Raw genomic sequence first — 24,837 nt, forward strand, 5'->3', positions numbered from 1 at the left:
TCCCATTGGCCTCTCAAAGCAGTAGCACAAATATCAAGTAACAGTTTACAGCCAGCCCAGCACCACCTCCCTCCACGACAGTCCACACCAGGACTGCACCTGTTAGGCAGTGGAGGGTGGTCCTCTGAACCTGCTACCACCTAGCATCAGGCAACCCAGCTGCACAATCTGGATCACAGCCCTTTAGTGATGGAAGCCTTTGTACTGAAAACAAACAAACAAAAAACAACAGCAAAAAATCAAAACCAAAAAACACCAACCCAAAACAAAACCTCCTAATACATCTGAAAACAAGGACTTCCACATGTTGCCCGAATATAGGAGTAGCAGCAGTTCCTTATATTGCCTTGGAAAGTTGTGACCCTTCATTTCCCTGAGAGCAGAACCCCATCATTCTCCTATTATGGGAAAGAAAGGTGAGGCTGCTCAAGGATTTCCTGTCCTGCCTGTAGTCCTTCTGCCTCCCGTGGCTCCCCCAGCATCTTCACTCTGTGAGAAAAGGAATCTAGACTCTTGGAGAGACTTGGGCGCTGTGGCAGACCGCGGGAAGTCCTATCTGGTCTGCAGCCCTCTCAGCTTGACTCTTCCCCTTCAGCATCCCCTCCACGGCCTCTGCTGAACAGCTGTTGCAGTGAGGAGCCTGCTCTCTCAGAGGCAACCTGGCTCCACGTTTGAAGAGTTTAGATTGCTCGAAAGTTCAGAACCACACTCCGTCTCGTGGGAACTTCTTCCTGTGGTTGGCTCCAAACACGTCTGATCCTGCTTCTACAAGCATGAACTATGTCTCTGCCAATCTTACAGGTGACTCTACTTGTCTGAAATCCAGATCTAAAAAGGTCCAAGAGCAGCGTGTACCTCCATTCCTGAGCCCAGCTTACCCTGCGGATTAACCTTCACCCACCTCTCCCAGTCCTCCTTGCTCTAGAGGGAAACAGCCTTTCTGGTGCCAAAGAAATGATTGACCTATTTGACTGGGGAACCCTGTACTCAGAGTTGAGACTTCCTGCCCTGGGTTTAGGTCCGCAAATGCCACCTTCAAGTTTAGTTGAATGCATCTGCTTTTGATCTCAGCCGCGCGTGTGCTCGTTTGAAAATTGTTAGCGGTAGGATAGACTGAGACAAGTTATCTTTAGTTCTAGAATGACATGAAACTTCCTAGTACCGAGCTATGCAAAAAAACTCAGGCTGAAAGAAGACACAAAAGCACAGAGACAGTTAAAATGGCCTTGAGACTTCTGTTTAATTTGCAAGAAGAAACTAATTATTTAGTTTATTTTACTAATTATTTAGGAAAACAAAGTTTTCCTAATTATTTAGGAAAGTTACTAATTATTTAGGAAAACAAAAGTTTTCCTTTGACTGGGCTAGATGTTCTTCCATCTTTATCAACCATCTAGTTAGTGTTTTAAGATTCTACATGTGTATTTCGCATTCATTATCTTATTTATCCTTATAACCATTTCAGGTCAGAAACTATTGCATCATGTCATTACACTTTGTGAGGCTACGGATGTTTCTGAGGCTGTGGTTATGTGCTAGCCTTTGAATCTCTTGTTCTATTGCTAGAATCCTGGACTGCAGTAGAAGTCCTGGGTTCTAACCCCTGTGTGACCTTACACAAGTCACTTTCTCTCTTTGACCCTCAGCTTCTCTTGTTGTAAAATGGAGGTGTGGGTGGGGTGAACTAGAGGAGCTCCAAGAATCCCAGTCCTGTTTAGCTTCTTGCATGTATTTATCCTTGTTGACAGCGTGAACAAAGAAAACAAACCACAGCTGGATCCAGGAAGGCAAACCTTCGCTCACGATTTGCCCGCACTCACGGTAAGTGAAAAAGAGTGTCTCCTTATTTTCACATCTAAAAGGATAATATGCCTACAATCATTAATTACAATGGGCACAGTAAAGATTATGTTTTAATGTAGAAATCCGGCTCGGTTGAAGTAAGAACATTTCTGAGAGAAAGTTTTGAAGTTTTGAACAAGTTTTGAAACCGCTAATGCCTTCCTGTGACGGTATGTGGGACGCAGTGGGGGTGGGGAGCAGTAAGCCAGACAGGTCGTCGTAGGGATAACCTCTTTGGTTTATGTAAAATATATGAGTCAAAGCAAATTCATTCTTGTAGGCTGCCATGCCTGAAAGAGAATGAACCCTCGTTCAAAAGAGACTGAGCCCTTCATGCAATTAATCAGCTACATCTCTGTGCCGTATGCTGCGATGTCTACTTTCCAGAGGAAAGATTATTTTCAAACCACATAAATGATGATGCTTTTGGAAAAAGAAAAAACAACAAAAGGAAAACCCACCTCTCTTCAATGATATGAACTCGCTTATTGTTTTTATTTCGCACCCACAGTCTTGATGCCTATTATCTCTAAAATCATTTCAGTTTCCAAAAATCATTTGAAACACTCCCACACCCGGGGCTTTTGATAAACAGTCCAGCTTCTACAGAAAGAAATAGATGTGTGTGTGTGTGTGTGTGTGTGTGTGTGTGTGTGTGTGTGTGTGTGTCTGAGACTGAGAGCCAAAGAAAGGCCATCAGTGGAGGAGAGGACCAAGAGAGGAAGCAAGGGGACCAGGTAGCCCGGATGCTTGCGAATAGCGGAGTAGCCTTTATTGTAACAACAAAGGCCTTCTGTGAGCATGGGTCTTCCCTCCACTGATCTCTCTTTAAAGACGACAAGAAACTTTTGTGTAGTTTCAGTCAGATGTTAAGACTACAAATAAGAATTAGTGTTTTGGAGCACTAACAATGTCCCAGGAACCTTTCCAAGAGCTTTGACACGTATGAGCTCATATAGTATCGACAAGTCTATGAAGTTGATACAATTATTATCCCATTCTACAGATGAAACATACTACTAAAAAAACACCAAGATCCCTGAGAAATGAGATCCCCAGTCCCTGGCTCATAAATATTGAAAGAAAGCCCTGCCTGGCCACCGTTAAGACTGAAGATGTCACCTCCTCTGGGAAGTACTTTCGGTAAGACAGAATCTTATTCTCCTTTCAGCAACCAGAACTTTCTCATGGCACTGAAGCCACTACCTTAAACTATAGTAATCTATGCACATGCCAGATCATCTCCATAAGACTCCAAGTTCCTTATGATCAGAGTGATAATAAAATCATCCCTGTTTCCCCACAGCCATAACCAAGTGCCTGGCACTGCAGAGGCACTTAAGAAATACCAGTTGAGTAAATGAAGGAAGAGACCCAAGTTTTAGACCTGAGTTCTCATAACCATGTTAGAAAAATCATGACAGTCAGATCTCTAGGATCAAAGGCAGCTGAATCTTGAGACAACTACCTGTTACTTTTAAAATAAAACATTCTATTGGTTTTTAGCCCTTTGGAGTTTTTGGTTTGTTTGGTTTTCCCCCTCCTGAATTCATCTTCACTCCTTGGATTGTGATGGCATGTGGCCTGTCATTCTGGCCTGCCAAGTGGGTTTCAAAAGAATACATCATAATGAGAGAGAGAGAGAGAGAGCTTAAGTCATATCAATTTCTGTTTGTTTTACTCTCATTGCTGATCCTGAAGTTAACTTCAAGCAGGTTAAATTGACAAAGCTCACCTTAGTTTTTAAGAAGTCCCTCATCCTTTTAAAAACAGAGAAGAACCCTTTGAGAACAGAGGCCAAACCTTACTTCCAAAGCATAGCATGACCGTATAGAAAAACTGGGATGTATCAGGATGGCTCTAATAAAGGTATGATCTTATAAGGAGTTCATGCATGGAAATGGATAATCACCAAAAGATCATCCACCTTAATCCTCTCACTTGGCTGATAGGAATAATGTGGCTGAAAGAGAAAAAAAAAAAAAAAAAGAAGAGTTGCTAAAGTTAACATATCAATTTAATAAAAGCAGTAGGGATAGACTCAGGACAGTAATTCCCATATGAGGCAACTGTCCCTATTCTATTTTGCCTGCATTTACGACTAGATTACAAGTAAGCAGTTATTAAGATAAAGTCTATCTGGTTACATTTGGGATAGAAGTTTGATTTGGGTTTGAGAAAGTCCACTTTCTCAGGCTCAGGCAAGACCAATTTGAAGGGATTGGATGACAGGGGAGTCTATATTTTTGATCACATACTAAACATTTGTACCTACCAAGTCATGGCATGATAAATTAGTTGGTTGGCATCAAAAGTGCATGAGTCATTGTTCTCACCAGCAATAAATCCAATTGCTGGCACAGAGTGGATGAATGCAAAATGACAGCTGAGGTTGGAGCATGTTGGACTCCTTCCATCCAAGGTTCTTCAGTCTGTGTCTACGCTGGTACAAAATGTTACATTGTCCTCACAATAATAGTCAAGGATTTTGAAGTACTTATGACCTCTTAATGTTGCTGGTGGCTAAAAATCCAAGAAAAGTAGACTATGCCAGAGTGGGTGACAAGGACAAGAGGTGAAGTCCCAGCTTTGATTGTGATCCTGAACAAGAACCTGGAAAATGCATGTGCCTCTGAGTTGAAGTTTCCCCATCTGAAACTTGAAGAGGTAGACCAAGGGATGTGTGAGGTCCCTTCCACTTCTAGGATTCAATTATTCTATGAGTGTTTCAATTTCTTCTTTCTCTAGTGTGGCTCTGTGAGGCCCTTGGGTGAACAGCAGCTCAGAAATTTGTCATTTCAGCTACCAGTAAGGATATTTGGGGGCTAGAAAGGCAAACCAGTCTGAGTCAAATGAACGGGCTCAGCCTCAGCCCTACACTTAGGTGATCTTGAGCAATATCAATTCCCTTTCTGAATCTCCAATTCTTTTGAAGAGTCCAAGTAATAATAGCTACTTCACAGAGTCATCTTTGTGAGTTAAATGAGATTATGGAAGCGAAAGTGCTTATAACCGGAAAAGCATATGGAGCTGTGTGGGTGGGGATTAAGATGAAGATGTTGATGAGGAGTTAAGAATGCTTTTTGATTTTCCACAAATATACAAAGGTTCGGGGTCAACAGACAAGGCTAAGGAAGGAGACATTGTCTCTGAGCACTTGTGTTCTTCTCACCCAGAAATTACGTATTTCTTTCCTTCCTTTTTCCTTCCTTCCTCCCTCCCTTCCCTCCTTTTTTCCTTCCTCCCTTTCTTCATCCCTTCTTTCTCTTCTCCCCAGACTAATAGAAATCATCACTTGTCTTATGTCTCAGGCCTCCCTTCCCCGCCCTTCACTGCAGACCCAACTGGAATGTCAAATCATAACCCCTGTACAGGTATTTCACCCTCACTCCTTTAGTCTTTTAGACCATCTAAAAGAAAACGGCAGGGGTGCTCCCTGCAGCTACACATTTCCCTCTGTATTGAGGGCCAGCACAGCCTGGCCTCTCTGTGGCAGTTAGAGCTCCTGTACCATCTCCAAGTCCTCTGGGTTACCGGAGTTCTGGGTACTTCGCAGGTTATCTGGCATGTTTCTGGTGATGAAGCATGGTAAGTATCTGATAGGAATGACATGCTAGATAGAAAACATGGCTTTCCACCAGGATTCATCCTGTTCTAGCACTGCAAAGGACATTAGGAACTCCCTAGTTCAACCCCATTGTTTACAGATACACAAACCGAGCCCTAGAGAAGAGAAGCAGCATGCTGTGTCATTTGGAACTAGAGCCAGAAGGTCCTTTCAAGGACATCTAGGCCAAACTCCTCATTGGTCAGATGAGGGAACTGAGGCCCAGCGATGTTAACTAACTTGCCCTGAGTTAAAGAACTAGTACTGAAACCTCTGATTCAAGGTTCATATATTAGGGGCACCTGGGTGGCTCAGTGGGTTCTGCCTTTGGATCAGGTCATGATCCCAGGGTCCTGGGATCCAACACCACATGGGGTTCCCTGCTCAGTGGGGAGCCTGCTTCTCCCTCTCCCTCTACTGCTTCCCCTGCTTGTGCTTTCTCTTTCTCTTTCTGTCAAATAAATAAATAAAATCTGTTAAAAAAAAAAAATGAAGTTCATATTTCATTTCAGGTAAGGTACCTATAAGATACATATTGCAGACACCAGGCACATGAAACCTAGGCTTGAAGGACATGTACCCAAAACAACAGGTTATTGCATTCATGAAAATCAGGGGAAATCGCTTTATAGCCATATTTTGGAATTCCCATTTTCCTCTGCAAGAGATACATCCTATATTCCCATGAATAGGGTATGATGAAGATAATAATTAAATCTGTGGTAAGGTTTAGGATATGTGAATATAGGCATAAAACATGTCTAGAATTATTTTCACTCCAACCCCAAAGCCCAAAAGAGTTTAACGAAAGTCAATTTCCTGTCATCAAGAAGCGGCTGACCTGCAGTGGCCCAAAGTGGGGCCCTACTGGAAAGCTAAATCAGGAAACAGTGAAGTCCATGTACATCTTGGGCCCTAGGCCTATTACTACAGCACTATCTGGCTCTGGGGCCAGGCCAGTGGTGTTCTGGTAAATGCTCAACAGGTGGCTCTCCAAGGGGAGGGCTGTGGTAAGGGGAGGCCCACATGTGTCATATTTTCCAATATTGGGAATATTGATAACCTCAAGAGCATATTTAACAGAAGGTCATAAAATAAACAGAAAGTGGTGAATTTGATTATTTATTACCATTGCTTTTAATATAATTTTTGGTATGTCTACATGATATAATATTTAGTAATGGCTGTGCTTTTCAACCAGTTCACAAAATTCCTGATAATTTGGTTTTTTTAAAAGATTTTATTTATTTATTTGAAAAAAAGAAAGAGAGCATGCTCATGGATTCATGTAGTGGGGAGGGGCAGAGGGAGAGGGAAACAGAGACTCCCAAGCAGTCTCCCCACCGATGCGGAGCCTGATGGAGGGCTCGATCCCAGGACCCTGAAACCATAACCTGAGCCAAAGTCAGACACTTAACCGACTGAACCACCCAGGTTCCCCACAGAACTGATAATTTAGCAATCAGCTCTTACAAGCTGGAACAAGTCAGCTTCCACAGACCCCTGGGCCCTATAGGTCTAAGTCTGAATCCTGGCCTATTGTTCTGCCAGCTATCTGATGTTGAGTGAGGTTTTGAAATTCTTTAAGTTCTGTTTTTTCTTTTTTTTTTTTTTTAAGATTTTATTTATTTATTTGACAGAGATCACAAGCAGGCGGAGAGAGAGAGAAGGAAGCAGACCCCCTGCTAAGCAAAGAGTCCGATGCAAGGCTCAATCCCAGGACCCTGAGATCATGACCTGAGCCGAAGGCAGTGGCTTTAGCCCACTGAGCCACCCAAGCCCACCAAGTTTTGTTTTTTTTTTTCAGCTCTGGTAACAGTAACAGTAACATCATAGGTTCACTGCTGATGCTTATATGAGATTTTGCTTAGCAGAGCGGCCATACACGCGAAATACTCAACAAATCACTATTAGTGTTTCCAAAGCCAGATTCACTCACTCAATAAACATTTTGCAGAAATGTATTTTATAGGTGCCTTCTATTGTATGTGGTCTCCAGTATTAGGAGCTATACCTAAGGCTGCTAGAGAGTGCCTCAAACATTATTCTTGCCCTGCCCTCAAAGAGTTCCTGGTATAGTGGAATGAGATATAAGACATGAACACCAGTAGTCATAGTCCAGAACAAGCTGTGACTAGCTCATGAAAAAGCAAAGAGCTTGGGAAGGGCAGGAAAGGAAGAGAAGGGGGAATTCAAGGAGGCCACTGTGGCTGAACCATAGATTTCAGAATAGACTTGGGCAAGCAAGAATTTCGGAGAAACGGAGTCCCAAGAAGAGAGAGTAAAGGGAGCAAAGGCAAAAATAAAGGAACATAGAGGCATAGACTTGTAAGATTTGGTGGAACAAAGAGTATAAAGGGGTGTTGAGAGGATTGTTGGAAAGGCAGACAACTCCCACGTCATGTTAGCCTTGAATGCTAAGGAATCTGGTTTATGTTCACTTGGGTAATGTCGGGCCTGGGGAAATGTTTTCCTCTGATAAGTGCCACAAATCAGATCTTTTGATTACTATCATATTATTTTATATATTTGTTCATTGAATGCATTTTTATGGTAACCGTTTTTTCCCTTAAGAGTTAACTAGATAGCACAATATATTTTTAAACTAAGTAAATTTCCCCTCTGGAAAAAATTCCTGTGCTCAGGGATAGAAGGTGGCATTATAATTCCCAGTTGAAAACAAAATCATTATTTAAAGCCTTTGATAAATATTAGGAGGGCTCAAACCAGTGGCAGTATTTCATGAGTTTTGAATTGTCTACTGCATCCCTCGTACATTATGCTTCGCACACAAAAAGTCATATGACCTACATCTTTATCTGCTCCAGTCTTAAGCTTCTATATATAGGCTTTGGTTATGAATGTTTTTTCCTATGAAAAGGTCAGACTTTGCACACGTACCATCAATGCAAAGCCCTGCTTATTAAAAAGCAGGCAGGCGAGTTTGTAAAAGTCATTGAAATATTACTGATGTGGGGGGGGAAAGCCTGGCAGTTTGCTGAAAAAAAAAAAAATGGCCTCCAAACATTCTCGGAGAGAAGATGGGGAGGCCTCTCTCTTGTGATTACGGAAGAATTTTCCTTCTGCCCAGCGCGACCTGAGGCTGTCTGCGGCACCCTTGTACAGAAACAGGCTGGGACACGCCCACCCCCAGCTCTCTCGTGCATGCGGGTGCACACATTCGCCTCTGTCAGAGACACACCAAGCTCTGTTAACTCCCCCACCACACCTCAAACCCCCGTGGAACATCTGGAGGTGGAGCTGGGGAAGGTACCTCGGCCAGATAGATGCAAACCCAATTTGGGGTTTCCGGTCGTACGCAGAGTGCGGCAGCCACCCTCGGCCAACTTGCAACACCAGAGAGAACTTGGGGACAGTTGAACTCTTACTTTCAAGCCAAAAGTTCACAGGTTCAAATGCCCCTCGAATGTCAGCTGCTCTGTAGGGCTAAACTTTGAGTCTGAATGCTCTGAAAAGATCAAGCTGCTTTAGGAAAGAGGTCCACCGATTTCATGCGGATGGTTTCTCCAGGAGATCAAGTTCTTTCCCAGCAGGAGATTAGTGAACGATTATGTGAACTAGACGTGATAGACACTTGCTTTAAGAGATAGGAAACCTAAGTTTAAAGAGTTTAAGTGGCTTGCTCATGTTCACTCAACAAGTCAGGCTCCTGTGGATTCAACATGTGGTCAAGGAGTCTGCGCTGGGATGGACAGTGTTGTCACATAAAGCAGGGATGCCCTTGTGCTTCTTCTCAATTGGTTAATATCTATCTGTTAAGACAAGCCTCATAGGAGACCTTACAAAATAGGGATTGGCAGATTATATGAGTTGATTATTTTTTTTAAAGATTTTATTTATCCACTTGACAGATATCACAAGTAGGCAGAGAGGCAGGCAAAGAGAGAGAGAGGAAGAAGCAGGCTCCCCGCCGAACAGACAGCCTGATGTGGGACTTGATCCCAGAACCCTGGAATCATGACCCAAGCCGAAGGCAGAGACTTTAACCCACTGAGTCACCCAGGTGCCCCTATATGAGTTAAGTATTAAGTCGACAGTCGGGAGAAACGCATTATGGTTTTAGATCAGATGTTATCAGATGCTTATTCATTCAATCGCTCATTCATTCATTCAGTAAACATTTATTGAGAACATGCCAGGTCTCATTCTACACACTGAGGGTACAGTGTTGTAAACAAAACCAGATGCCATCCTGATCCCCTGAAGCTTAGACTGGGGGCCTCCTATGTATACATGGCAGATTCTTTATACTTTTTTTTTTTTTTTTTTTTTTTTGCTTACCCCCTTCCTCTGTCCTCTAGTGTGTGTGAGATCCTCAGAGTCAAGAGCCATGGCTAACTCACTTGTGAATCTCATTGCCTGGTACCCAGTGGCACTGGTGGTGGCAGGGATGATCTGTGAGATTTCCTCCCTTGTTCCTGGATCCCACCTCTTCAGACACCCACAAAATTCCCTTCTTGACAGCTCAGACAAATCTGAGGATGTGGGGGTTACCAACATGGCGATATGAGATAAAGACATGCTTAGATTTGAATAAAGCAATGTGAGCACTTGTAGTTGAATAATTGGAAAGGAAAGGGGAAAAAAGGGAAGGAAAGAGGGAAAGAGAAGAGAGGAGAAGAGAAGGGAAGAGAAGGGAAGGGAAGAGGGGGGGAAAAAAAAGAAGGAAAAAGAAATTCAATCTTGTGGTAGGAGCTGGCCAAGAATAGCAGCCTGCTTCGTGGAGTAAAGATTCCCCATCATTGGAGGTGTCCATCAGAGGCAAGGCCACCACTCAACTCCAACAAAGAAGTGAAAATAGGCAAGCATGGATGGGAACACACCACTCCTGACTGGAACCAGCTCTCCATTATTCACCATTCTGAGTATCAGTGATGGTACCAAATCCCTGAAGTTTTATCTCCCTTTCCCAAAGAGGTCAACGTTGAAAAATTAACTTGAATCTAACTTCATCTTTACAAGTCTACAGACTATGGCAATAGTGTCGATCCAAGAAAAATGGCTTTCTTCTGTTTTATTAGCTTAACTCTTTTAAAATTCCACTTTTGATGCACTACTCACCAGCTCCAAAACCCTTCATAGTTCCCTACTGACTCCAGGCTAGGCTCCAATCGCTTCTTGCGTCATTCAATATCCTTCACCACCAGGCTCCGATACCTCTCCTTCGTAGCCTTACCTTGAACTTCTCTTCATCCACTACCTAGTTCCTTAGTCTGTTAAATGCAGAGCCTCTGGAACAGTCCTCCTCTTTTCCATCTCCACATTTTGTTTACATTATTCCAATGCCAGTCATATTTGTGGTATCTATTTCCTTCTTCCTTAGAGTCTCTCCTTATTGGCTTACGCTCCTGTGTCTTCATCAGCATGTGCCCAGGGCCCAGTCTGGCTCTCAGGTCAAGTTTACTGGCTGGAATTAACTTGGATTAGAAAACATTTTTCCATGCAGTGTGGCAGAAGGACACATTGATTAAGTGCAGCCAGCCTCCTCTGGTGTGAGCCCTAGCTTTGCTACTTACTGTGGGGATAATCCCAGGTGAGTTACTTAAACTCCCAGGGACCTAGTTTTTTCATCTGTAGAATGGGAAAAATAATAACCCCTATCTCATGTCAGGAGGACTAAATGATTGATTTTTATGAAGTATGTACTTTAGTGTCTGACACCCAGCTGTTCACTTAGGTAGTGCCTATCTATCCTTTAAGGTACCCTTCTATTTCTTCCTCTTTCATGAATATTAATTCTATTTTCCATGTATAAAGCACTTCAGAGTTTACAAAGACCTTTCATATGTGTTTTCACATTTAATCATCACAGTAATATGTGAGGTAGGTGTTGCCATCCCCGGAGAGTTTGGGTGACACAGGTAAAAGCAGGGGGCGGGGGTGGTGACAGGAACTCAGCAGAGATTCTGGTTCTCTGTCTTGAGGGTGTTCAGACACAACATCTTGCTCCCAGTCTGGATCCTTGTGGTTTAGGGGCTTCGCACACTCCCAGAAGGCTAGATGGTCGCAGCTTACCTCCGCAGCAGAGTGTTTTGTGACCTTTGCTCCATCCCGTATGCAAACCTTCACTGCCGGACACCAACTAAATGTAGCAGCAGAGCTAAACACCCAAGTTAGAAGGGATCTTGAATATCATTAAGTCTGACACCGCCCCCCCAAAAAAGACATTTTACAAATGGGAACACTGAATTCCAGGAAAGAAAACTACCTTTCTAAAGACCCACTCGTGTACATGCTCCTCAAGATAGGGTCATGTGCAGGCACTAGAGAAATAAGGACAAGGCTCTGGCTCTCAGGAAAAACATAGTCTAGTAAACTATGTTCTACACATCTTATTATATCAAATGTCTAACTCAGTGCCTAACACACAGAGTAGGCACACCATAAATGTCCCCTGAATAAAAGAACAAATGAATAAATGAATATCACTATGCAGCCCCTGGCTGAGCTGACCCTAGACCCTGGGCGCCAGATTACAAACATGGGCTACCCACTGCTCCTGCCTTCAGTTTCTCCTATCCAGACTCGCTTTTTAGTGAGGTTTGAGAAATAGCTAATAAAATTGACAAATCATGTTTATTTAGGACGTAAAAGTGGATTCCTAGTCATCTTGTACTAGAGTTTGCTCTCTGTGTCTGCTGCAGGGACTGACACTGAGCAGGGACCCAGCAGAAGACCAGCTTCAACAGACCCAAGACCTGCCCTATGGGATGCTGGCACTGTCTAAAATGTTCCTGTGTCTTTGTTGTACAAACAGAAAGCAGTATGTGATGCATATCAGCTTATGATGAATACCTCTAACATGCTTCACGTCTTTCGTGATCTCACTTGTTTCATAGAATGTCCAAGCTGGCAGGTGCTTTGGAGATAATCAGGCTTAATAATTCCTTATAAAGAGAGACAAAAAGTCAAGAGTCAGAGGGGGTCATTGAGTAGCTCATAGTTACACATCATGTCAGCAGCCCAGACTAAACTTGCCAGCAGGTTTCCTGGCTTCCGGTGAAGACATTCTTCCCATACTCCCTATTGCTGGATTTGGCATTAAGCCAGCAGACCACACTAGTGCAAACTTCTCAAGAGCACAGGTTCCATGTGACTTAACCTTACTATCTTGCACTCTTGGCATTTTTTTGGCACATGTCACGGAAACTCCTTCCCTGCACAGCACTCTGGAGTTCCCAAAGAGCTTTCATGCTCATCACAAGTCCCATTTTATAGATCAGGGAGCCTCAGGTGGCCCGAAGGGACTAAGGGCTTGTGGCTTCAGAAAAATGGTAGCGGAACTTGAACTTCAATCTTTTGACAACCAGTCCATGCCCCACCTCAACACTGCATAATAACAGTCTAACAACTCTTTGATGACCAAGTGCATGGATAATGCCAGGATGGGTGAATGAATGAAAGACTGACAGGCATAGAAATCAATCACTCACTCTTGAGAAAAAAATTTAGGAAAATAATTAACTCCAGACCCTTACTCTGCCTGAACCCATGGTGACATGTTTCAGCTCTGTTGCCTGTGGTTTCCTTCTACTAGATGCCTCACATACGTGTTTAAGGGAAGGGGGAAAACTTAAGAACTCCAAAACTCTGTGTTCTTTCAGATGCTCAGGACTCTGATGTTATTATATCCAGTTTGAATGATTATAAGAAAGCATTAAGAAAGACCTTTAGGCACCTGGGTGGCTCAGTTGGTTAAGCGACTGCCTTTGGCTCAAGGTCTTGATCTTGGAGACCCAGGACTGAGTCCCACACAGGGCTCCGGGCTCAGCTGGGAGTCTGCTTCTCCCTCTGACCCTACTCTCTCTTGCCCTCTCTCTCTCGATCTCTCTCTTTCAAATAAATAAATAAAACCTTTTTAAAAAGGAAGAAAGACCTTTAAACCAACCAAATATCACCACCCGGAAATTATAACAGTAGTTAATATTTTACTGAACACCCATCCTTTTTTGGGTCTTTTTGTCAAAGCATATATATAATCTGTTTAGTAGATTCATACTAAATAAACTGCTTAGTGATCTATTTTTAGCATTTATAATAAATCACAAATATCTAGTTGGGCCATAAGTGGATCAAGAGGGAGAACGAGCATAATATTTTGACAACATTTGATCTGCTTAGTAACACATAGATGTTGAGATCCTCAAACACTGCTTTCTAATGACTGTTTCAAGAGCCTGGTGAAACCATTTTTCACCAGGCTCTGTCTGAGCTTTTGTTTCTAAGATGGCCATGGCTATAACATTGTTAAAATATGAGTAATTGAAAGAGCTTGGAATAACAACTTTCAGTTTGCTAACCTCTTTACACACACACACAGTCATGTTCCTTGTTACACCCTATTATAAGTCAATCAATAGGTTCAGTAGGCATAGAAGGAGACTTCATATATCACTTACGTTCTGTATGACAACCCTAGAAGAGAAGCAAGGTTCGTGCCATTTCAAAGAGGAAGAAATTGGGGCACCTGGATGTCTCAGTCAGTTAAGCATCTGCCTTTGGCCCAGGTCATGAACCCAGGGTCTTGGGATCAAGCCCTGCATCGGGCTCCCTGTTCAGTGGGAAGCCTGCTTCTCCCTGTCCCACTTCCCCTGCTTGTGTTCCCTCTCTCACTGTGTCTCTCTGTGTCAAATAAATAAAATCTTTTAAAAAAACTTAAAGATGAAGAAATTAAGGATCAGGGGATTACATGTACACGCTTGGGATTTTGTGTTGTTTTTAAAATAATATTTGAAGAAATAAGATAAGCAAAGAAAAATGAGCCAGTGTTGAAAGAGGAATTCCTTGGGCTGAAGATTAGTAGAAGATTTTATTCATTCATAGCACAGTGGAGACTTGAACCCATCTTTGATCTACCATTCCAGACACTCTTTCTATCATGCTACACAGCCTTTCTGACTTAAAACACGGTTGAACATTTGGTGATTTGAGTTCATTTCATGGGATAGATACACATACATGAACCTGCCCCAACTCCATCAGTACGAGTGCTGACGGTGCATTCTGTGGCCTCTCCAGATGGGCTGACTGCCTGTCAGGTCTGTAAATGAGGTATCATTTGATTAACGTGGGCCACTGGTCAGGACAACCTCCCCCGCTCAGTGAGGCGCGGGCCACCGGCACGGCTGGCTGGAGAGTCAGAGAGAGGTTGTGATTCATTTCTGCCCCAGGCACCCACCTGGCCAGGCCTGGTGCAAGGGCTGTGGGACCAGGGGAAAGTGACAGGCCGCAGCACCCTGCCTGTGAGCTGGGCCTCGGGAGTAATAGTGAGAAGAGGGGTGAGAGCAGCAGCTGCTGGGGTTGGTATTTATATAATGACTCCCTGTGTTCAAGGCAGGAAGTGAAACCAAGGTTGTGCTGAGGCACTTTCTTTCCCCCACACCGCTGCCCACGGGTAGCTCCAAACGGGTGACATGGGGAGCACCTGAGCGGGGTATGCCCGAGTGTATGTGGACACATGCCAGACCCTAGGCTGGTCACTGAGATGTCACAGCCAAGGCTCTGCCTGCTGACCTCAAGGGCTTCTTTATCAGTGTTCTCAACCTTCATCCCCTCCGTCCCTCCTCCTAGGTGCACTTCATGATGCGCAAAGCCCTAATGTTCCCTTGAAGCTCCGCAGGAATGCTGTGAGGGTACGTGAGATAGGATCTATAAAACGCAGGCCTAGCCATGCATCTCTGCAGAATTAGCATTAAGCTCTTTGTTGCTTTTCTGTGACTATTTTCAACACCGTCACCTGTGGTTTCTGCAAATGGTTGTTCCCTGACTTTGCTGCCTGCGTCAAGTCAAATTTCTGCCTCATTCCTCTCCCTTCCTTTCAAGCATTAATATCTTTTCAGATGCCCTCAGTCTTCAGAGCCAGTATCCCCACCAGGGCCCACCTTCCCTCTTGCTTAAGCACAGGCTTAGAAATGCTATACCTGTCTACAATAAAAAAGGCATTTTAATCTAGATGGTGTGCCTTCTAAAGAGCTTTTTCTATTCTGTGTCCCACCCTAGTATTGGAGACTATTTGCATTGTGGAGTGTTCACAGCCAGAAAAAAAAAAAAAATGGACCTTAAAAATGATCTAGCCCTCGGCTTCCCAGTGGGTGAAGGGCCCACAGGAACAGCAGTACCAAGGAGCTTGTTTGGACTGTGCAATCTGAGGCCCCACTCCAGACCCACAGAATCAGAATCTGCATTTTTGCAAGATTTCTGGATGTTTCATATGTATGTTATACTTTGAGAAAGACTACCTTAGTCCAAGGTGCTCATTAGCAGATGAAGGCAAGGCGGGCTCAAAGAGGGAGCTAGACCTGCCCAAGGTCACACAGCAGGAGACTACCTTAGGATGGATCTCAGTAGCCTCTGTAGTTCAAGTCTCTTCTGCATGAGGCCCTAATGAAGATACAGTCTCAGGCCAGGACTATGAAACTAGTAGGGCAAGGTCTTCTCCCTTTTCATTTTTACTCGAACTTTCATTAATGGGTATTTTTGCAATTTACTTGACCAACAGAAAATCAATACAAATGGTTTTCCCACACCTCCTTTGACCTCTTGTCTGGTCTAAGTTTTCATTCTAGTGGCCGAGTTCCACAGAGCCTAGTATGTACAATTAGGGATATTCACCCAGAGTTTCTTCAAAAGAGAGCTTCAAAGTGTTGGTAAGGAAAGGGAGATATGTTATCAAATATTTCAGTGATGCCAGCCCTGCCCCCTCAGGGGCCTTGCCAGGAAGAACTATGCATGGCAGTGTGTTTTGAGTCACAAAATGATGACACTAGAAGGGACATCAGACATCATCTCATCCAACCCTTTCAAATCTCTGAGCAATAGAGGAAAATTGCTTTCTTGGGTTTATCCAACAAACTGATAGCATATTTTGGGCAAGAGTTGAAATCTCTTGCCTCTCAAGTCAGGGCTCCATTCTGTGTGTCTCCTCCCCACCACCCACCAACTCAATGGAATGGACAACCTAACTTAACAGATCATACGGTATTTACCCCAGAATTCTGAAGTGAGTCACAGGTAGAAATGTGGAGCTATTATTCAGACTGCACATCCTCTCATAAATGGTCACTCACCCAGAGAGAATGTCATATTGCCAATGGGATTTCCACCCAGGTGAAGGGTTGCTAGGGAACTACTATAAGATGATGAATTGGTCTGCCATGTCTAGAATCCAGGATTCTAAGATCAAGTGAATGGAACAACATAAACTATTATGGGGAGAAAAGCAGAAGGACTTTAATAAACCAACATGTTCTTAAGAGATGGGGGTTAGGCACTTGATGTAATGAAATGTTATATGCAACTGAAGAATCATTATAATCTACCTCTGAAACTAATAATATACTATTTGTTCATTAATTGAATTGAAATAAAATTTTTAAAAGGAGATTAGGGCTAGGATCTAGGTGGGGAACTACTGAAACACAGTGCTTTCAATTTTCATAGATTCAAGATGTCTGTGGCTGGACTTTCACATCAAAGATCAGCTTGATTCCAAAATTGGTTGTTATGATACTACCTCATTTTTGACAAGGATCATAGGAAATAATTTGGTACTGTTGTTGCAACCTCCCCAGATAGAGAATATTAACAAAAGTATCTCCAGAATTCAGAAAACACTCTGAATTAGGCTTTCCTTCATCCATATTTTAATCGAAGGTCTGAAAGAAGGGGCACAAGATAGTGAAACCTCCACTTTTATGAATATCACCGAACATTTCTAGTCATCATGGCATCTCCTTTTCAGACCTTACTGGTTTCACCATTAACATTTTGTCAGATGCTCAAGATGCCCCTGTGAGGTACGTAGACAGAGGTCGATCATCCCTATCTGAGACCAGGAACCCAAGCCTCAGGGAGTGGAGTGTTTATCCAAAGCTTTCATCACTTCAGTCCCAGTTGGACTTTAAATCCAATGTTCTTTCCATTTCACAATGTTGTTTCTAGGTAAAGAAATACCACACATAAAGAAATAGTTCCTACCATTCTGAACACTCATTTAAAAGTTACAAAACATTTGGACAACTCTGTGATTTGAGAAGGAACGCAACTAATTGCTAGGAGCATGCTCTGTGACCCCGGGGGCAGTACTAGATGTTGGGCATGGTTATCTTGTTGAACTATGGCAATGATTCTCTGAAGTGGGTGTTATTTTTCTGTATATTAGGAAACCAAGCAAGGTTAAGCCATTCATCCATGGTCAGAGGGCTAGAAACTGATGGATCTACGATTAGAATCCTGAATGGATTTGAGTTCAAAGCCCGTGTTTCCAGGTCAAGTATTTTTATCATCTCAATATTACAGTAGAAGAAATGGACTTAGAGATGTTAATGACCACAAATTACAGAGCTAATAAATCAGAGAGAAAGAATGTAAGCTGGAGTCCCCTGACTTTAAGTCTCAGGGCATAAAAATCCAAGAAGTCAGAACAAAGCTTGAATTTGGGCAAATACAAAGCAGAGATCCTGAGTAAAATATACCCCAGTCTCTCTAGAATCATGGACTCTTGTGTATCACAATTCAGGAAACTCCCTTAAGTTGATTACATTTCACTTCCATAACCAGGTATTGAGCACAGAGCTTGTAGCAGGTCCAGTGCAGGACTTGCATGGGCCTTCTCTTCCTTGAGTTTCTTAACAATTTTTTGAAGTGTTGTCTTCCTCTTTATGCAAAGGAAAACCAGTGACTTGTCCAGAGTCACACAGTAATAAATGACAGGGAAAAATGAGATCAGTTCTGATTGAACTCCTGTAGCTGCTGCAGCTGAGGGGCTCATGGGAATTTTGGGTCTCACCGGAATGACTATGGGATTCAGATGGAAAGGCATTATCTCCTGTTCAAATGACAGCAGTGTGTAGGCTCAGGACAAATGTAACCACTCTATTCTATTCTATTTCAAGAAAAAATCAGTGGCCATGGGGGAAATGGGAGAAAGAGAATTATTCAAAGGACCAACATGATAGAGCTTGTTGGTATAAAGAGGGACAACAAAATTAGAAGACTGAGGGGATATGACAATATTTGATAGAACAGAACTAGGTACTTAACCTGAAAATCTCAGAAGAACAGAACTTTCCCAACCTGCCTCTACCCCAGAGTTCAAGGGAAACAGAAGGAAGTATTACTTTACAGAGTGGATAGCAAACTTAAGAACCCAGGAGATAGGAACCGGTTGAGGATGCAGCAGCACAAATGGGTTTAAGGAGGAATTATTCAGATGCCATAAACACTCATAAATTCCTCACAGGTTTATTAAAGTACGTGTGAGATCTTAGAGGTCACCTGGCCCAAACTACTACCTCACAGGTATCTACTTGCTCACCTCCAATGGCCAAGAGCTCATTCTTCCTCACGGCAAATCATTCCAGCTTTTGACAGCTCAGCATGTCAAAAAGGTCTTTCTTGGGCTTAATAAAACTCCTTTCTGTTTATTATATCCATGTTAGCTCTATCTCTGCCTTTGAAATTTCACACAATAAATCTGAAGAGTCTTCCTTTTTAATACCCCCTTCAAGTATTTAAATCCGGCTCTTCACTCCAGGAGTTCAGAGCCATATTTAATTACCTCAACTAGTGGTGGAAGTCAAGTCATGAACAGAGATCACTTTTACCCAACCACTGTTAAGGGTAATTTTCAAAATTCGGAAAGAAGCGTATCCTGTGCCATGCCCAACTGTGAGAAGGCAAAAGGAATAAGTATTGGCTGGCAGGAAACCTAGGTTCTGTTTGGGTTCTGTGACTTTTTATATGAAGTCCACGTCACTGTATCTGCTGCTAATTAGCAGATGTAAATTAGAGGACAGAGACCTCACATTTCTGGACCACAATTTTTTCTCTCCCCCTTCTCTCTCTCTCTCTCTCTCTGCGTTTCTCTCTTTTAACACATCCTTCTCTCCTTCAGGATCACTTTTCATTGCCTTTTGGATATCTTTAGTTTCATGCCCAACAGTTTACACTCAGTATGTCCCACACCAAATTCATCCCCTTTCACCACACATGCATCCTTTCCCCCCAGCTTTATTGAAATATAATTGACACATAGTATTGTGTAAGCTGAAGGTGTTGATTTGATACACTTATATATCTCAGAGATTACCACAGTAGCATAAGCTAATACCTGTTATCATGTCACATAATTATCATTTCTTTTTGTGGTAAGGACATTTAAGTTCTACTCTCCTAGAAACTTTTGAGTATATAATACCGTATTAACTCTAATCACTATGCTATACTGTAGATCTTCAGAACTTACTTGTCTCATAACTAGAAGTTTATACTCTTTGATCAACATCTCCCTTTTTCTCTCACCCCCCCAGCACCAGGAAATTACCACTCCTGTTTCTGTTTCTATGAATTTGGCATTTTTAGATTCCACATACTATTGAGATCATATAGCATTTGTCCTTCCGTTTCTGACTTATTTTCCTTAGCATAATGCCCTCAAGGTCCATCCATGTTGTCACAAATGGCAAGATCTCTTTCTTTCTTCTGGCTGGAAAATATTCCATAGTGTATAAATACTACATTGTCTTTATTCTTCTGTTGATGGACACTTAGGGTGCTTCCATGTCTCGGCTGTTGTGGATAATGGACCACAGTTCTCTTAACGGTAGGATAAAGAGATTGAACAAAACACTGTTTATTCTCCCTTGTGTCTACAATTCTCTGGCTTGAACTTAATTAACCAGTAGTGGTTCCGACACCCAAATCCACTTCTGAGTCTCCCTTCAATACACTGTCTCCGGAAAGGAGTTTTACCAGTCCCTTCAGATGAACCAACACAATTGGGTAGAAATTTCATTGACCATGATTATTGGTCACTAGCTCCCCCACCCCCATTCCCTGTGAAAGCAGGTTCATCTGAGGATAGAGCAGATTTCATCAGAATTTTGTTCGTTTTCAGCTAAGCTGCTTGCTAATAGCCAGAGATAAGTTAATGAGTAGAAAGCAAGCAACACACAGAAATAACAATTTGACATTTATTTTCAGATCTTGAATCTGATCCATGAGACAAGGACCACTCAATAAACATTTTTAAAGTCAGTGACCCTGGTCTTGTTCCTATAGGAATGGAAATTACATGAGCAAATAATTTTCTTGTCCATAAAAAGACCATGGGAAAATGGTGAAACACAGCGGTGTCCCTGAGCATCAGTGCTCAAGAAGATTATGCTAGCCAAGGACCCATTCTGGGAGGCACTTCGGTTTCCAGAGATTTCCAAGGTCTCCCAGTTGGCTAGTGGCACCACTAAAACTAGAACAGCTCCCCTTTCACCCGATGTTGTAAGAAGTCTAACTTTATAATTTATTAAGCAACTACTACCTGCCAGGCACTGTACTAAGCTTATGAGCATTTGTAATCTCCTCTAATCTTTATTATAGTTTATATAATACAAATTCTGAGGGAGCAGGGATTTCAGCTGTCTTGGGCATGATTTTATCTCACTCTCAAGAACATCGCCTGGCATATAATAATAACAGCTGAAAAAATTTATGTTTAATGAATTTAAATAGGCAAATTAATAAAGTAGGTATTAATAATCCCATCTTAAAGATGAAGAAGTTGAGGCTCAGAGAGATAAACTACTTGATGATTTAAAAAAAAAATCTGGAAGCAATAGGGCTGATGATGGAGCCCAGGCTTTCTGATGTCAAGGTTGGTGCTCTTAATAGAACATAGCTATCTCTCAGCTTAATCGCCTTAAAAACCTAAAAGAAAACTGGAGTTAATCTCTCCAAAACAAAAAGTAAAATTTGTGGAACAAACATTGATTTCTTAATGCCAATCTTTTCGCCATTCAAAACCTTCTCACAGAACGGTTGACTAAATTTTCTGCCCACAAAAGTAACATGAGAGAGATTTGAAAGTTCCCACTAAACTTAATAAAACAAAACCAGTTTGCGCATTTCACAGAAACTTCGACTATCTCTCTTATGGAAGACACAGTCCCCCCCAAACTTCCTGTGGCCCTGAGAGAATGCTGGCCCAGACCATGAGCGGAATAAAGACAGAAACTGACTAAAAGAATGGTCTGTCAGGAACGAGGGCCAGTGTGTCCAGTGGGGTCCCCAGGGACTCATCACCTGTGTCATCTACCGCACTGGTCCCTCTCCTCCATCCCAGTCTTCCAAGGGGACAGAAGGCAGCACTGGCCCTTAAGTCAGGAGCCATGGGTTCTAGCAACATCCCGATAATCACTGACTGTGGGACCATGAACAAGCCCATTGCCTCTCTTGACTTCAGTTCCCCCACACGTAAGAGAGAGGAGTTAGCCCGCATGACACCAGGTCCCTTTCCTCCCTGACAGTCTCTTATCACATTATTCCCTCTTTTCTTCCACCCAGCCACACACGGCAGCACTGGCAGCCCAGAGTGACTGTGGGGAGTCCCCATGGCGGCTGCTGCCGGGCCTTACCATGCAGGTGCACAAGGACAGCTGTCGCCTCCTGCACTGATGAATGCTCCAATTTACCTATGCAGATGAGGCTATGAATAAACAGGGTCTGCAACAAGTGAAAGGGCCCTCCTTTATTCACATTCTTTTGGGACGCCTGGGTGGCGCAGTTGGTTAAACGACTGCCTCCGGCTCAGGGCGTGATCCTGGAGTCCCGGGGATCGAGTCCCACATCAGGCTCCCAGCTCCATGGGGAGTCTGCTTCTCCCTCTGACCTTCTCCTCGCTCATGCTCTCTCTCACTGTCTCCCTCTCTCAAATAAATAAAATAAAATCTTAAAAAAAAAATTTATTCACATTCTTTTCAGCTTTTCACTTTCTGGAGGCCAAGAGTGGCTGAGGTGAGGCTCCCTTTCCAACCCATCCCCCTCCTACAGGGACTCAATCCTGCTCTCCACCTACACAGGTAGGACTAGGGTTGGTTAAGAAGGAAACTTTTAGTTTTTAGTTTTTAGTGTTTTCCTTTTCAGAGTGTTATTTAGCCTTCCAGCTCCCCCCCCCACACACACACGTGCACACACACACACACACACACACATATAGCCACACACATAAAGCTGGGCTTTTTTAGTCATTCTAAAACTTAAACACTGGTCAGTCAGTACCCATGGGTCTTGGAAAAGACAGGCCCAACTGGTCATTGTAATGCCCTGTTCCCTGACCCAGTCAGGTTTGCCTCCCTTACACAATCTCCTGACTTGAACTCACACAGTGATGCCTCTTCACATACAACTTCTGAAGACTGGCAAGATTCTGGCCCATTCTTTAAGCTTTTGCTTCACAGACACGTTCTCCAAAGCATCTTCGCCGTCTCTGTTTTCATTTCTCTCTTACCTTACTTAAAATTACCTGTTGCCTCTATCGCAGCCCCGTGGCACACACACATGTTGTACACATTCTTACACACACATACACACATGCATACATTCCATAAGGTGCTCTGTCCTGATTATTTGCCACCATGCTATCTTATACCAAGTAGACTGCGAACTTCCAGGGAGCAAAAATTGTGTCTTGCCTGTGTCAATAGTCTTCACCGGACTGACTCAAGGTAAAGACTAAAATGTAGATGAATTCAAGAACTCTCGGTGGCCGCTAATGTGTTAGGCACTCTTCTTTCCACCCTTCTGCCATAGGAAAGACATACGAGGCCATTTAAGGGTTAATTGGAAGCCTTATGATTCACCTGGTCCCACCCTAAGACGCTGCATCCAGCTTCTGTTGACTTCTCCTGTTACCAGGCATAAAACAAACACTGTTGTTTCCCTCGTTCCTATTTTCCTGGTCCCCTGGGCTGCACTCCTGTGCCAGGATCTTTACTTTCTCACCCACCTTTCGCCGAATGCATTTATTTGCATTTCCCCCACACAACATCATTGATTTAATTTCGGTTCTATGGACACTATTTGAAGCTTAGAAGCTGGAGCTCTTCTGTCTCCCAATCCCAACAAGCAGTCATTCACTTGCGTCTTTATTAATCATCCGATAACTAAAAAGCAGCCAAGACCCTGAGGAATATGAACTTGAACATGATCCCTTTCCCTGACTGCAAGGTGATCCCAGTCTAGGAGGGGAGATAAGACACGCCCAGAGATCATTACAATACCAGGTAGATGGCAGTAACTGAGGAGCCCAGACCACCAGATGTGATACACACTCAGGCGTGAGGGGTCCCTCCCATGGGAGAGGGGAGAGGGCAGGACAAGGAAAGACATCATGGGGGAGGTGGCGTTAAGGTGGTCCTGAAAGAATGACGTTGGATTTGCACTAAAGGGGGAGTTGCGCAGAAGGAAAAAAAAAAAAAAAACAACCCACCAGCTGAGCCCGGAGATGGAAAAGTACAGGAACAGGCAGAGCGAGTAGTTCACTTAGTTCACTCAGCTGCAGCACTGCATGCTCAGGCAGAGCACTGAGGAATATGGCTCAACAGGTAGGTTGAGCTCCATGTGGGGGTGGAATGGAACAGGAGAGACTGGAGCAGGGCGACCAGTTGAGAGGCGTCTGCAGCCCTCTGGGTGAGAAGCAAGAGGGTGGTGGCAGTGAACATGGAGGGGAGGAATGGGAGTGAGAAATGTTTCAACAGAGATGCTTAAATGCCTCCAGATCTCCTTGACTAATTCTCCTCCATAGCTCATACACCCATTCTCATGGCGGGTGTCATGCTACCTTCCCTGCCCCGTCTCTGGAAGCTTATCTTTTTATCTTCCAGGTGCATGACTTTCTGCCTAATTACTTGTCTTCAACCCATCGGAGCAGGTCAACCGTGCAGCCCAGTAGTCTCACTGTCACACTTGGCCTATGTTGCTCCTGTGCACATCTCCGTCATCTGTGTTCTCCGAGAATAATCGCGCAAAGTCTCCCGTGGCCTCGTGTGGCCGAGTGAGGACTAAGATGCCAGAGCCTGGGCAGGGAAAGGAGATTGGGTGGAACCAAGAGGGACTCCTTTTCGTCCAGGGAACCAACCCAGCTGTATGTCCACCTCTGGATCTGGGAGCCACTGGCCGAGAAAATCAGAACGGGAAACACGAAGACACTACTTTACCTCTATGAGCAAAGTGACCTTGAGTCTCTCTCTGTCTCTCTCCGATCCTCAGATTTGTCATCTATAAAATACAAATTATGACACCCCCCTTATCTGCCTTCATCGAGCTGTTGGTGAAGTTAGAATAAGGTGTGTATGGAACCACTTTGAATATGTAAAACAAGATTTCACGGGCTTATTCTCATTCAGCTCAGATGCCATTCATTAGGACAGGTAGAGATAGAGAGAAAAAAGAGAAATATAGATGTCTGGAGAGCACCGCTGCGGAGTTCCCTGTTTTCCGCAAAAGTTCTAAGACGACTGGTCATATGAAGCATCTAGATCAGTCTCCTCCTTGGACAGGTGAAAGAAACCAAAGCACAAAGGGAAAGATTGAAT

At 43.4% G+C, this 24,837-nt stretch overlaps 2 long non-coding RNA genes across 3 annotated transcripts in view; one reads left to right on the forward strand and one right to left on the reverse strand.

Moving 5' to 3' along the window:
• Nucleotides 1–24,837, reverse strand: part of LOC122910513 — an 86,059-nt gene that overhangs the window by 52,482 nt on the left and 8,740 nt on the right. Inside the window, exons 2-3 of one of the 2 annotated variants that reach the window (XR_006385232.1) lie at nucleotides 12,266–12,357; nucleotides 11,354–11,570 (exon numbers count right to left, since the gene is read on the reverse strand). The exons of the other annotated variant lie outside the window; for it this stretch is intronic. This is a non-coding gene — a long non-coding RNA (uncharacterized LOC122910513). Of the gene's footprint in view, nucleotides 1–11,353; nucleotides 11,571–12,265; nucleotides 12,358–24,837 lie in introns of those variants that run through there. 2 annotated transcript variants of the gene reach the window in all.
• LOC122910514 lies at nucleotides 1,676–7,113 on the forward strand. The gene is made up of 3 exons (XR_006385234.1): nucleotides 1,676–1,821; nucleotides 2,849–2,985; nucleotides 7,090–7,113. It is a non-coding gene; the product is annotated as an uncharacterized LOC122910514 (long non-coding RNA).

Source organism: Neovison vison, chromosome 6, assembly GCF_020171115.1.
Source record: "Neovison vison isolate M4711 chromosome 6, ASM_NN_V1, whole genome shotgun sequence".
Taxonomy (NCBI): domain Eukaryota; kingdom Metazoa; phylum Chordata; class Mammalia; order Carnivora; family Mustelidae; genus Neogale; species Neogale vison.